We start from the raw sequence: 13265 nt of genomic DNA, 5'->3' as shown, positions 1-13265 counted from the left end.
GAGACACAAATTTCTCGATTTCTCTTGATCTAGCTTCCTAGCTGTTGTTGACATTTGGGCAGTGAACCAATGCATGGAGCACTATCTAGCCCTATTTCTATCAATATTCGCATGTCTACCTCTAGTTCTGATTCCAATAAATAAAGTTTTTAAAAACTGAAGTTACAAAATGCATTAGTTGAATAATTACAGGATGTAACAAAATTTATGGGCTAAGAATAAAACATTTTTATTAAGAATACATATTAGATGTTTATAAAAGACAAAAAAGTAAAAGCTTACTAACTAATCCACCACCCTAAGAAACTAAAGAAAAGAAAATTAAAACTACAATAAGTGGGGAAAGTAAATAATAAAGTGGTAATGAATGATTTCATTAATGAATAAAGCAGATGAGGAATGAAGGAAGAAATAATTAATACCCTGATAAACTTATTAAAATCCATATACCTTAAGCAAGAACGAGCAAGTTAAAAAATAAGAAATAAATTACTGATACCAGAAGTAAAATATTATTAGTGATTATATATTCTGTAGGCTTTTAGCTCAGTAAAATGCTCTAGCACAAAGGAATGTTTCTCTGGAGCATGTACAAAAAACAGTAAATAAGAAGAAAAATATACAAAGGATGGGTATTTAGAATAGCCACTTAACTGCCATTCAGCAATAACTGCATTCCATATTGGAGTTGCTCCCTTGAGTCCAGGCTAGTCCATTTTGAATCCAGTTTCCTAAGTGAGTAAACCTTGTTCAAGCTCTTGGCCCAAGTTTCAGCCTGGCCCAGCCAGGACTACTGCAGGCATACCTGAAGTTAACCTGCAGACAGAGAACCTCTCTGTCAGTTTGTCTGTGTGTCTGCCATTCAAATAAGAATGAATGCATATTACATGATTCACTTACAAAAATTCTTAAATAAAAATATAATGCAAGTGAATAGAAATTAGAGTGGCAATTCTTAGGAAAGATATCAATGGGGAAACAAAGGATCTGAGGATTTGGAAATGCTGTCTGACTTCATCTGAGTAGTTATGCAACCATCCAAAATTGTGCAAGCATATTTTAGGTTACTTGTGCCCAATATTTTAAAGAAAGAGACCAAATAATCATAAATGCCCTCAATGTTTATCAATTAGAAAACAGATACACTGTTTTATTATTGTACAATTGAAAATTATTCTGCATTTAAAGTGCTTTGAATTTGAGTTCTATTCACCAAAAAAGACAGACATACGGCAATAATGGACCATATGAACTAAATAATAAAGTACATGAGCCAATATTCTCTCCATATGTCCACAGGGATATACAAATTAAAACAAGGATATACTACAACATATCTATTGGGATGGTTAAAGGATACAACATAAATGACTCAGAATCCTGGCAAGGAAATGGTTCAACAAAATGTTAAGGAAGTCAGTAACCATCAATTTACAACTGAAGACTGCAGGGTAGGAGGTGCCTTTCATAATACCTGGAGATTCCTGGACAGCTACACCAACTGGAATCTAAATGACATCTAAAATGGTCATGTGTCCATGAACACAGGTCAGAGTCTAACTATAATCTAAAATAATAAGCAGCAGAACTCTCCGCAAAACAGACTTCCTTGTCAACCTGAATTTAGCAGGTAAAAAACTCGACTGCAAATGTTTGCATAGCTCCTACAGTGTTCATGATAACTGATGAAATAGGGCCTCCTCTGAGCTCCTTACTAGGCTAAGGTAGACAACATGTTTTAACTGTTACATAGGAAGGTAGGCTTGACTTCATTAAATAGCAATCTCCCTACCATTCTACATTACACAGCAGCTACATTATGGGGCTGCATAATATAAATCTGTTTTAGTTTAAATTCCCAAAAGAATCTAAACCTTCCCACCAAGCAAAAAGAAGAACTATCAATGACCTTGCTGTTTCTCAACAATGTTGGTTGAGCAAAGTAAATTCCAGGGCAGAGAGAGTACAGACACAGGCTTCAATTAAAGACACAGAATTAGGGATTGTATGTGTGTTCAGGCACTTGAAGAGTAAGCCAATCAGTGATTTTCTCATTCTCTCTCTCTCTCACTCTCTCTCACTCTCTGTCTCTGTTTCTCTTCTGTCCCACTCACACGTCAATTAATTATTTTTGGAAAATATTTTAGTCTGAAGGAAAGAGACAGAAAGACACAGAGAGACAGAGAAATCTTACATCTACTGATTTACTCCCCAGTACCCACCAGAGCTAGAACTGAGCCAAGCGGAATCCAGGATCCCAGAACTCTCTCCTGGTAGTCACACAAGTGGCAGGGATCAAAATACTTTAGCCATTAACCATTAATAACCAGAATGCACACAGGCAGGAAGCTGGATTGAAAGCAAAGCCAAGACTCCGACCAAGCACTTCAGTATGGTGTATGGCTGTCCTCAGCAGTGACTTAAACACTGCCAAACACTGGATCCATATTTTTCAATGGGATTATACCATGTGGGTTCAGGATCTGTTGTGGCCAACTGCACAGATCCTTAGAAATATCTTAATTGGCTGACCTACAGACAGACGCAAAGGTTCAAGCTGCCTAAAGTCAACATAGCTTAGACAATAATTACCATACAGACAGGATATCTAATTCATCAATGGAAGCTAACATCTACGTGGTAGGTTACACAATGCTAAATTGTATTTCTCCCAAGTTAGGTACAAGTGGAAAGAGCAATAAGAGACTTGGCTTGAGTGTATTTCATCTGTCCCCTCCAGATGCCCTTCACTCTCGTCTACTGTCACATATCCAGAAAAGTTGACCTGCATGAATTCTACCAACTGACTCATTTGTTCTCTGGTTCCACTTGGCACTGGCTGGAGATCAGCTTACAGGAGTAGAATACATTTATATTGTTCCATTGACTTCCTCCCCGCCAAGTCACTGCAACTGGCTGGCCTTTTTCACAGAGCTTCTTCTTCACATTTGACTAGCTCTTCCCTTCCATGGCCATTTTCATATCTGGAGATGATAAAGGTTTCCTTTATCATCAAGATGCTGCACTGTCTCTGCTTGCTTTCTACTTCTGTGAACGGCTTCTTAAAGTCTTTATTCAATAAATATTACTGTGCCATCACCATCTTTTCAGCATTATAAAAAGACAAGATAGAACTGTTCCTTTTAAAACAATGAAATAAAAACATGAGCTCACATTATTTTGCTCTATTATAGGCTCAGCCCAGAAATAACTACCAAAGCAATAACTGTTAAAAAAATCTGAAAAATGCAAATGGGAAAAATAATCATTTGAGATTAAGGGATTGATAAGAGCATTAAATACTATGTATAATTAGCAGGGGAATTTTGTCTATTGTATAAAAACAAAATCTATAAAGTTACTATTGGTAAATACATGATATTTTAAAAATATATGTCTGAGGAAGAATATACATAAAATATGACTTTTCTGCAAACAGTATGAAGGAGGCACTAATAACAAAAAAGAGCAAAAACACATAAGAGGAGCTCAAAAATAAACATGATAAACAGAAGGGAATAATACTAGAAGAAAATTCAGACTAGTTCAGAATAATATGTCCTTAGCTAAAGTTTTCCACCATTTAATCATGATACAGACTATTATTAGATTATGTATCAGAACTTCATGGTAACCTCTTATTATTTATCGGAGTCATGTAATCCAGCACTTTAATAGCATTTGCTACATCCAAAATAACTGTCTTCGGTGTCATTGCACAGTCAAGTTGTTTCCTGTCCCAGATGACCTGGCTCTTGATCAAGTGATACTCATCAGAGTGCCTTCTTTGGGAACTTGAACTTAACAGTCATGGGGGTGTGGGGTGAGGGCACCATGATGACTCAACTAGCTAATCCTCTATCTGCAAATGCCAGCATCCTTTTATGGTGTCATTTTGTGTTCTGGCTGCTTCACTTTCCATCCAGCTCCTTGCTTGTGGCCTGAGAAAGCAGTAGAGGACGGGCCAATTGCTTGGGCTGCTACTCCCACATGGAAGAAATGGAAGAAGCTCCTGGCTTCTGGTTTCAGATGAGCTCAGCTTCAGCTGTTGCAGATATTTCGGAAGTAAACCAGCAGATGGAAAATCTTTCTCTTGCTGTCTCTCCTCTCTATAAATCTTCCTTCCCAATAAAATTAAATCTTTGTTTTAATAAAGAAGAGTCATGAGTACTTATCTACCCCGTGGACCCCAGGTCCTGGAAAAATGTGTCTGTTGAGAAAGAAGAATGAAGCAGATATAGCTGTACAGAAGACAAATGGAGACTGTGAAATGGAGTGCTTTCAATTCCTGAGAGCAGGCTGCTCCTAGTCCTACTCTCTGAGGACAAGCTGCATTCCTGCCAAATATTGGTCATGCAAGACAGCACTCTATTCACACAAGAAATCATGAAAATGAATTTATTTTCCCTTAAACTTAGCCAATATTGATTTTATCACTTATAGCCATAACCTCAATAAAATATTAACAGACCAAATGTGGATCTAACCCCTTTTGTGTGAACATTTTGTTGTTTCAGAAAGTACCAATTTAAGGAATTTCTCCAAGGCGGATGTTTAATCTTAGTGAATTTACCTAAGGATTTGAGGCAAGATTCCAGTAGTCCCCTATGTAAGCTTCCTGAGATTGCCCTGCTTTAGTATTCATTCTAAATGAAATGCAACATTTTGAGAACTGTAGGCAATGAATACTATTTCAGCAGAGAAATTCAGTGGATAAAATAAACCTTCTGTCGTATATACCAGAATGGGGCAGGGAGGCTGCATTTCCTCTTGTGTGTGATACATCCTCAAGTAAGTGCCTAAAAAGCCAACAACTGGGTTGTTTTCTAAAAAAAATATCGAATAATTTGTCATCATAAATCCATCACTGTGGGACAAATGACACAGAAACACACAAAAAAAATTCTTGCTGAGCATGACATGAGTATTTAAAGCTGTAAAGTCATCAAGCTAAGCAATTCCCCACCCCCGCCCTGAGCACTGCTCATTTATCTGCTATCCTGGCTCTTACCTTTGAAACATACAAATGACATGTTTCTATAACAAAATCATGTCTACATGTGTGACTAAAATATACAGGAATAGAGATTTGGGGGCAAAAGAGATGTGTACTTCATACTTTCATGAAAAAAGGGAATCAGAATACCTTCGTTCTGGTAATTTTGCTTTCTAGAACCAGCGGGTAAATATATTCTTTGTATTCTTAGAATTTTGCTAGAGGACTGTAGAACTCCTGGTCACTTTTAGGGAAGGACACTAAAGGCTTCTTCAAAATTATTTTGCCACTTTTTCTTTAATATTCTCCTTTCATTTGGAGCAAGAATGTTTGCAACCAAAATTGGATGCCAGATATTCTCTTATGTTACCCTGTAATATGAGTTGGCACGTACAGATGCAATTTGAATTCTTCACATGGGTCCTTTATGAAAGATGTAGAGAGCATACTCAAATTGTTTTTGTCTTTTTTTTAATCTAGAACTAGGTGAGATCCAAAGGTACAGCAAGCTTCCTGCTACCTGGAGGCAAAAAGCATAAAAACATGATTCTGCATTCTTAGGATGGAGGACCAGAGATGCAAGAGTCTCCTAGCTCCCTAAACACAGGAGAGAGCTGCAGCAGCAGCCATGCAATGCATGACCCCTGGCTTCTTAGTGTGCTAGAGTATTAGCTTCTCTTTTATTCATCAGTCTTTCCTCCTGTTGGTTCCTTAAAGCATTTCCTACAAACTGAGTCCTTCATGATGTATTATTTTTATGCCAAAATTTTCTATCTCTGAAATAGTAGATTTCATTGTTACTAAAAACTACTTTCAAAAGAGTGATAAAATTATAGTTAAGCAGAGCATCTCAATTTGTTTTGAGGCTGCTTTGGGATAGCACTGGTTGCTTGTGTCCTAGAACACAAAGAACTTAGGGGTGATTTTAAATTCACACATCAGTCTGTTAGAATTACAGTCTTGATGTGTTGTAAATGCTATGAAAAACTAAAAACAACAACAATACATTTAAAACAGACAAACAAAAAATCAAAAAAGCTTTCTAGGACTGGTGAGATAGGAAGATAGGGAAAATGAAAAAAAAAAGCTTAGAAACATGTTCTTATTACATGTTTTCACTTACTTTCCAAATTACGTATTTTGATTGTTTCATAATTTTGTAAGTGGGACACAGGCTAAACATTTTGTTTAATTTAATATTCTTCTAGAACAGAAATCTTAATGCATACTTTAAATACAAACTTCGTTTACATGCTAAGTATAAGATTATCCAGGATATTTATATATTTACTTTGAAAGTGGAGGAAAGAAAATTCCTATGGTTAAATGCGCAATAATTTAAAAAGCCCCAAACTTTCCATTTCACCTTCTAATTTCACCTTCCAAACAGAGGAAAATAGAAATAGATCTTATTTCTTATTCTTTTCCCAGTTCACTGGCTTTCTAACATGTGAAAAAAATAGATATCCACTATTAATTTAAAATACAGTTATTAGGCTGGGCTCCCATGCTTTAAATTAAGGTGAGTCATTTTAAAGTAATTATTCCACTCATTTTAGTACAGAATCTGTCATAAATGAATTATAAAATGCAAAATTGTCAAAATACCTGAGATTGGACAAAAGAAAGGTAGACATTTCTTGAATTCTACTGTTAGCATGTTCTGCTCTGAAAAACATATAATTCAGACAGCACTCCCACTGACTTTTTGAACACTGAAGAATTGTTTCAAATAGAAGTAATTAGTCAATTATTAAGAGACAGAAAGTAATTAGTGCAAAAGAGAAATGCCTTTGTTTGTATAGTAACTGCCAGTCCAAAGAACCTTCTGTGAAAACTTTGAAAGGAGTGTCTCAAGTTTGAAGGTTAATTTCTTCTAAAGTTAAAAGTTCAAAGAAAAAACTATCAGCATAACAGTATAACATACACTGGTGTAAAAGCACCCTTACCATGTCTCATTGGGACTGCTTGGAATTCTGTGCCCCATGTTTTCAGGTGATGGTCTCCTCCCCAATCAGCCTTCTTCACCAACAGCTTCTCTTCAGAGGAGCTTTCCTGATTCCCTAGCTCAAGCAGACCCCAATTCTGCACCCTGATCTCTTACTCACATTATTCACCAAATTTTAAATTATATTGCCACACATTTGGAGGAAGGGATAATTATCTTTCTCTTCTACTAGAAGTGTCATCGGGTAGTTACATCTTTAGTACTTAAAATAGTGTCCGAAATATGTTGGTGATCAATAAAATATGTACTGAAAAATAAATCTGGAATGCTGGAGGAGGAGTTTCTTTGCTTCCCAGGTTTGAAGGATTGGCTGTGGTAGACACTGATCTTATCTGTAACAACTGGCTTTAGGGTTGCCTGCCAAGAATGCCCAGCGTCCATGTCATTATTCACCTGGGTCTGCCTTCATCTAGGAGTACAAATGGCATCTCCACAGAAAACCTCTAGTTAAATACAGTCAACCAATTTCTCAGTTGTGCTCCTTTTGTTCATTTGTAAACACAGCTCTTTTAATTTCAAGCCACTCCATGGCAAAGGAGGATGAACAATTCATCTTTATAATTACCTCCATACCTAACATTTCATTGTCCAGAAGAAATAACCGTAGATGCCTACTCAAAGCACTTCAATCACAGACTCTCTTCCAATGAAAACATTCTCCATTTAATTATTTAAGGAAAACTGCTGCTCTAAGCCCAAAGCTGCCTAAATCGAAGACTTCACTGACTTAACATGCCTCACTTCGTTTTTTTTTTAACTGTTCCTTGCATGGCCATTTACGCCCTAAAGTGATCAGTGCACCACTCACAAAAACAGTCATCACTTCCTGTGTTTGCTCCCCTTTTGAAGTGCTCCATGCTCCCATTCACCCCAAATGAATCTAAGTGATAAAAACAATATGTCGTTAGCATTGCTTAGCTCATAAAAACTGTAACTTCCTTTCTCTTCCCATCTTCCCATAGTAAGTCAGCAGGTGTATCTCCCAGTACAGATCAGAAGACCACAATTGTCTAAAGATGTATTAACACCCACACATTTCCATATCAAGAGAAACACTGATGAAGAGAATTAGGAAAACATCTTACCGTCATAACCAATATTGAAAATGAACTAACTCTATTTACAATTTTTGAGTTTTTAAAAATATGATATTAGTGTCATAAATCTGAAAAAGTCACTTCAATAGATCTGCTGTTTTGCTTTTGTGTGCTAAAATTTCAGTTTATAGATTAAGATATATACTTGGGTGTAATCACTTCACATTCACATAGTATACCAGGAATATAACAAATAGATTACAGATAAAATTGGAGAGATGATTTAGATACACAAAAGGCATTTTAAATTGTGTTTCTGAAAAGTAAATTAGTGCGATTACTTTCCAATAAATCTCTCATTTCTTGGAGAAAGATAAACACCTTCAAATTACTAACAGCAATGAACTGAAGTATGTAACTGTGTACACCAAAGCAAAAGAGAAACATTTCTCAAAAATTATTCCTTAGAAAAATATGTCACATTATGTTTAAATATAAGTACTCTCCATGCACGTTCATATTACAAAGCTATAGTCAATATGACACTATTGAGTCTAACATTAATTAGAGAAATTTCTAACTTAGAATTCCCCTAAGGAATTGGGATGATTACATGTGGATTGAAAGCAACAAAAAGTAAAAATAAATATGCTATAAAAATAGAGAGCACATTATGAGGGCTCTGAACATCACCTTTTCAAATCCTCTGTAATCATGAGTAAGCATTTCAAATAAACTTCAAAGCGATACAGGAAGGGGGTATACTGTAGACCACAGAACCCTTTTAGGTTCAATTTGGCATCAGATTCACTTCAAAGATACAGGATCAAAGTGCAGCTTGTTCAGGGGCAGTGTGAAGTGTCCCACATCAAGGACTGTGGTTGTCAGAGGATCACATCCTACAGTCAACAGACCTCCTCAGTGATGGTTCCAAAGCAGGAAAAGACTCACATGGGTCAAATGCAAGAGGAAGAATGACTTTAAAAAGTCAGGAAATAGCCCACAGGAAAGAATTCTTCTCCTAACACATCACCAGTATGATTTGCAAGGGACCTAGAGACACTTGGCAATTCTAAGAATCATCACACTTAGGGAAACCCAAAGTACTGTGCTACTCTCAGCAATGTATTGTTCATTCATAATTTCTCTTTGTATAAATGTTCTTGGCTAATCTGATCATTTTAGTCAGAAATAATGTAACTAATACCATGTTATTTGACTTCAAGTTTCTCAGAGAAGAGACCTAGAAATAGAACTAAAACTTGTGTTCTCATGTTCCTAATCCCTTACACACAGATGGATTTCACTGAAGGCAAAGTGACTTCTATCACACTAATTTTCTCATCAAAATACTAATGAACTGCGGGAATTAAAAAACAAAACTGTTGGAAGACAATGAAGGACAACCCAAAGCAGGATGTATGTTGTGAGACAATAATTTATATATAGGGTAGTCAATTATATGAGATTCACATCAATCAAATTTAATCTAAAAGGTGTGCCTTGGGATGTGCAGTTTATGGTTGATCAAGGACCAATAGAAAATAAATATGTCACTGGGCTATGTAACAGGGAGTCTTGGGGATGAAAACCACTGCATGACAATACTATGGAACAGAAAATATCCGCAACCAGGGAAAACCCTAAAATCTGCATATTGTTTTCACTTAAGGTTTTCTTCTAAATTGAGGACACAGTGGCAAGACCCCAAAAACTCCAGCCACTTTGGTAACACAAAGGCTGCAAGAACAGCAAGCACCACGAGACAGTGGAACTTCAAATCTATCCATTTAAATTCTTACCAAAAATAGTAAGCTTTTCACTGAAAGCACAGAAGAGACAAAACATGGAAAGAGACATGATATTCCTGGGTATTAATAATTCTTAATCATTCTATAAGAAAGCAACAGGAATCCAGCACCAATTTAATTGCCTAATTAAACGAAACCCTGAACCCTAGAAAGATGATGAATTCAGACACTCTGTGATGCATAATGTACACTGTTCATCACGTAGCCAATTATTACCAGACATGATTAAATGGGAAATGCAATCTGCAATCAACAAAAATAGTAAATAAAAATAAACTCAGATGATTTAAATCTTATCTAAATCTTATTTAAAGTTTTCATAGACTTAATTTATGCATATTAATATATAGTTTTATTTAAAATTGGGGTAAATATATCTATCCCCTCAACACTGAATATCTCTTCATCATGAAAACATGCAAATGAAAAGCAAGTGAATATAGAATTATCATTCATTGGTGTAAATGTAGAGCTTAAAGCAAATGAATAAGGAGTCAAAAATAAATGCAAATATATAATCATTAACTAGACCTAGACATGTTTGAAAAAAACATTTAAATCTTATATTCAATCACAAAATTTAACACAAATTGCTAACAGATCTAACTACAAAAGTGAAAACTATAATATTTCTAAGACAAAAGTCAGCATTTTTCACATTGAGTAGCCAAAGATTTCTTAGATAAGTAAATAAGCATGATACTTTCTTAGAAATCTATCAAGTCAGACTTTATCAAAATTAAATTTTTTATCTGTAAAGGTAAGACAAGAGCACATTCTATACACCACACAATTGAATATACTTGTGTATGCTTAATTTTTTAATAAACTGTACTTCCAGTGTAATAAATGATTTTTAATTTTAAAGAAATTAAACATAAAGCATTACTTTTAGTCCTTCATTGATATTGCTCTCTTTCTTGAAATGCTTTTAGCTATCATTTTGTGGGAATGTGTCACCTATGATACTAATCACCACAGAATGAAAGACACAAGAATTCAAGGAAAGAGAATATCCCCAGATAACTTGATATGCAATTAGCATGTATTCATTATTCGACAAATATTCAACAATAAGCATTTATTGAATGTATGGCACAATTATCCTATTTTGTCATTTACATCTAGACTTTCACAATTTAAAAGTATATGTTTCCCAAGGGCAAGATTGATAAAGTCTTACACAAGATAGAGAGCTTTGGATAGGCTTGACTAGAAGGTTATCACAGTGAAGCATGACGTATTCATGCACCCTCTTTTAAGATGTGTCTTGTCAAATCTAGTCTTCATTTCTGTATTTTTATTTAATTGATTCACAAAAACATCAACACCTGTATTTACTGTGTGACATGCTGCTTATCTTTTCTCAGTTTGCTTTTGAAATGGAAACATTAGATGGACAACGTAAAAATACTGCAGGGATGAAAGGATATGTTCATCTTTAATGTTAATAAATGCTAATATAAACATCTATACAAATTTACAAGTATTTCAAGGAACTATCCGATGCTAGCAAATAGAGCTGAAATGCCAGGGCAGGCACAGCTGCTACGCTCATGGCATTTGTCAGCAGAAACAAAGAATCATGATCCAAAAAATATTTCTTAAAAAAATGGTTGCACTTGTTACTGTGCTTGGAAAAACAATCTTAGGTAGACTTCAGCTGTGGATAATTTTATTTAGCATGTATTTATAACATAAACACAAGAAGTCAATATGTTAACTGCATACTTACTATCCATGTTTTCCTTAAATGTAACTCTGAACATATACAATTTTAGTGAAATGTATTATTTAACAGGTGATTATGTGGATTGTACATTCTGTCAGTAACTACAATATCTGAATGAATACTGACTTTCTGTGTTGAAAAATGCATAACAAGATTTGGACAGATAATGTCTTACCATTGGCAAATATATTACAGGAATAATAACATAAAATTGGAAAAATAACTAATTAAATGTGCAGTTAACACAGCCAAAAGAAACAGGATCATGAAAATGACACAGCCATACCCCCTAATCTGCAAATGAAGAAACTTTCACAATACACAGCTGTATTAATCGTCACATTTAATACGTGTTTAATAAAAACATTTTTTTATCCTGAATAAAGAATGCAAATGCATTGCAATAAACAGAATAGATGGAAAAAATCATCATAGCTACTCTTAAGAGTTTCTAAGAAATCCACTAGAAAGATGCAGAGAAAAGCATGTTGATTTGCTTGCTGGTCTGTTTGGTACTGCTCCAGGGAAGTAACATGTAAAAGAATCAAAGCACCAACTTACAGTTTCTAACACTAACAGAACTAACACTTCTGTTTCCAGGCTAATTTCACTCTAAATTATAAACATGGTTATTGACTATTTCTGAGATGAAGGGGACATTTGTGGGAAATGAGTCAAAAGCAAAAAGATATCTGAAAAAATAAACAAAACAAACAAACTTCAATAATTGAGGAGAATCAATGAGCTATATACCCATGATATGGCTGCATATATGCCCTTAAGTACATATATATCTAGGCTCATAAGACAGTTTCTTCAAGTCATACATTGTGTTAATGTTTGAACCAACATTAAATGCCAGTAATTTTATCTTACAGCAAACTGTGATGTGCATAAAACCCAAAGAAGCAAAGGTGTATACTCTGGGATCCTAGGAAAAACGTAGAATTATGTTTCCTAATGACAAGTTCAGTTTGCTTTCCATAACACCTGAGCAACCATTTTTTGGCAGGGTTTTGTCAATGCCATAAAGTCCTGACTTCCCTAATGTGTCAGTATCTCCATTGCCTTAGACCAGCCGAAGAGAAATGTTTTGGTTGAAGATGATTCCTTTGGCTTCCAAATATTTTGCTTATTTTTATACAAGAAAAGTATAATTAATTCAATTAGACAAATATCAAATATCTGTAAAAGGAAAAGAGAAAAATGTCATCCTTGGCCTCCTGGAGTTTATAACCATGATGTTAGCCAATACATGTGTAAGTCTCAATTTCACAATAAATAGCTGAACAAACTAGAGGACAAAGAAGTTAGGAGGACAAAGTGATTAATTCACCCTAGATTAGGGGACTTCACTGGCTCAAACTGAAGAGGCTTGACAGTTACCTTAGTACATTTGTGCGTTAGGTAGCTCCAAGCTCTTACTCCCCATGGACATATTGCAAAATGAGCAGAATCTGGGGGAACCAACTTTGTGAGAGCCTGGCAACAAAGTTTCAAATTTCAATAATCTTCATGAGGGAAAAAGAAAAGTGCACAAAGCAGAATGAACCCTGTGATTTTTTTACTTCCACAGGGTAGTGGAGGAGACTAAAGTGTGAATTGCATTATTATTGATAGTTTAAAAATTATTTTGACATTAAAAATAAACACTCTATTGTTGAACACATGCAGATATACA

The sequence above is a fragment of the Ochotona princeps genome, chromosome 13, assembly GCF_030435755.1.
Source record: "Ochotona princeps isolate mOchPri1 chromosome 13, mOchPri1.hap1, whole genome shotgun sequence".
NCBI classification, from domain to species: domain Eukaryota; kingdom Metazoa; phylum Chordata; class Mammalia; order Lagomorpha; family Ochotonidae; genus Ochotona; species Ochotona princeps.
Note: the sequence above shows the minus strand (reverse complement) of the source record.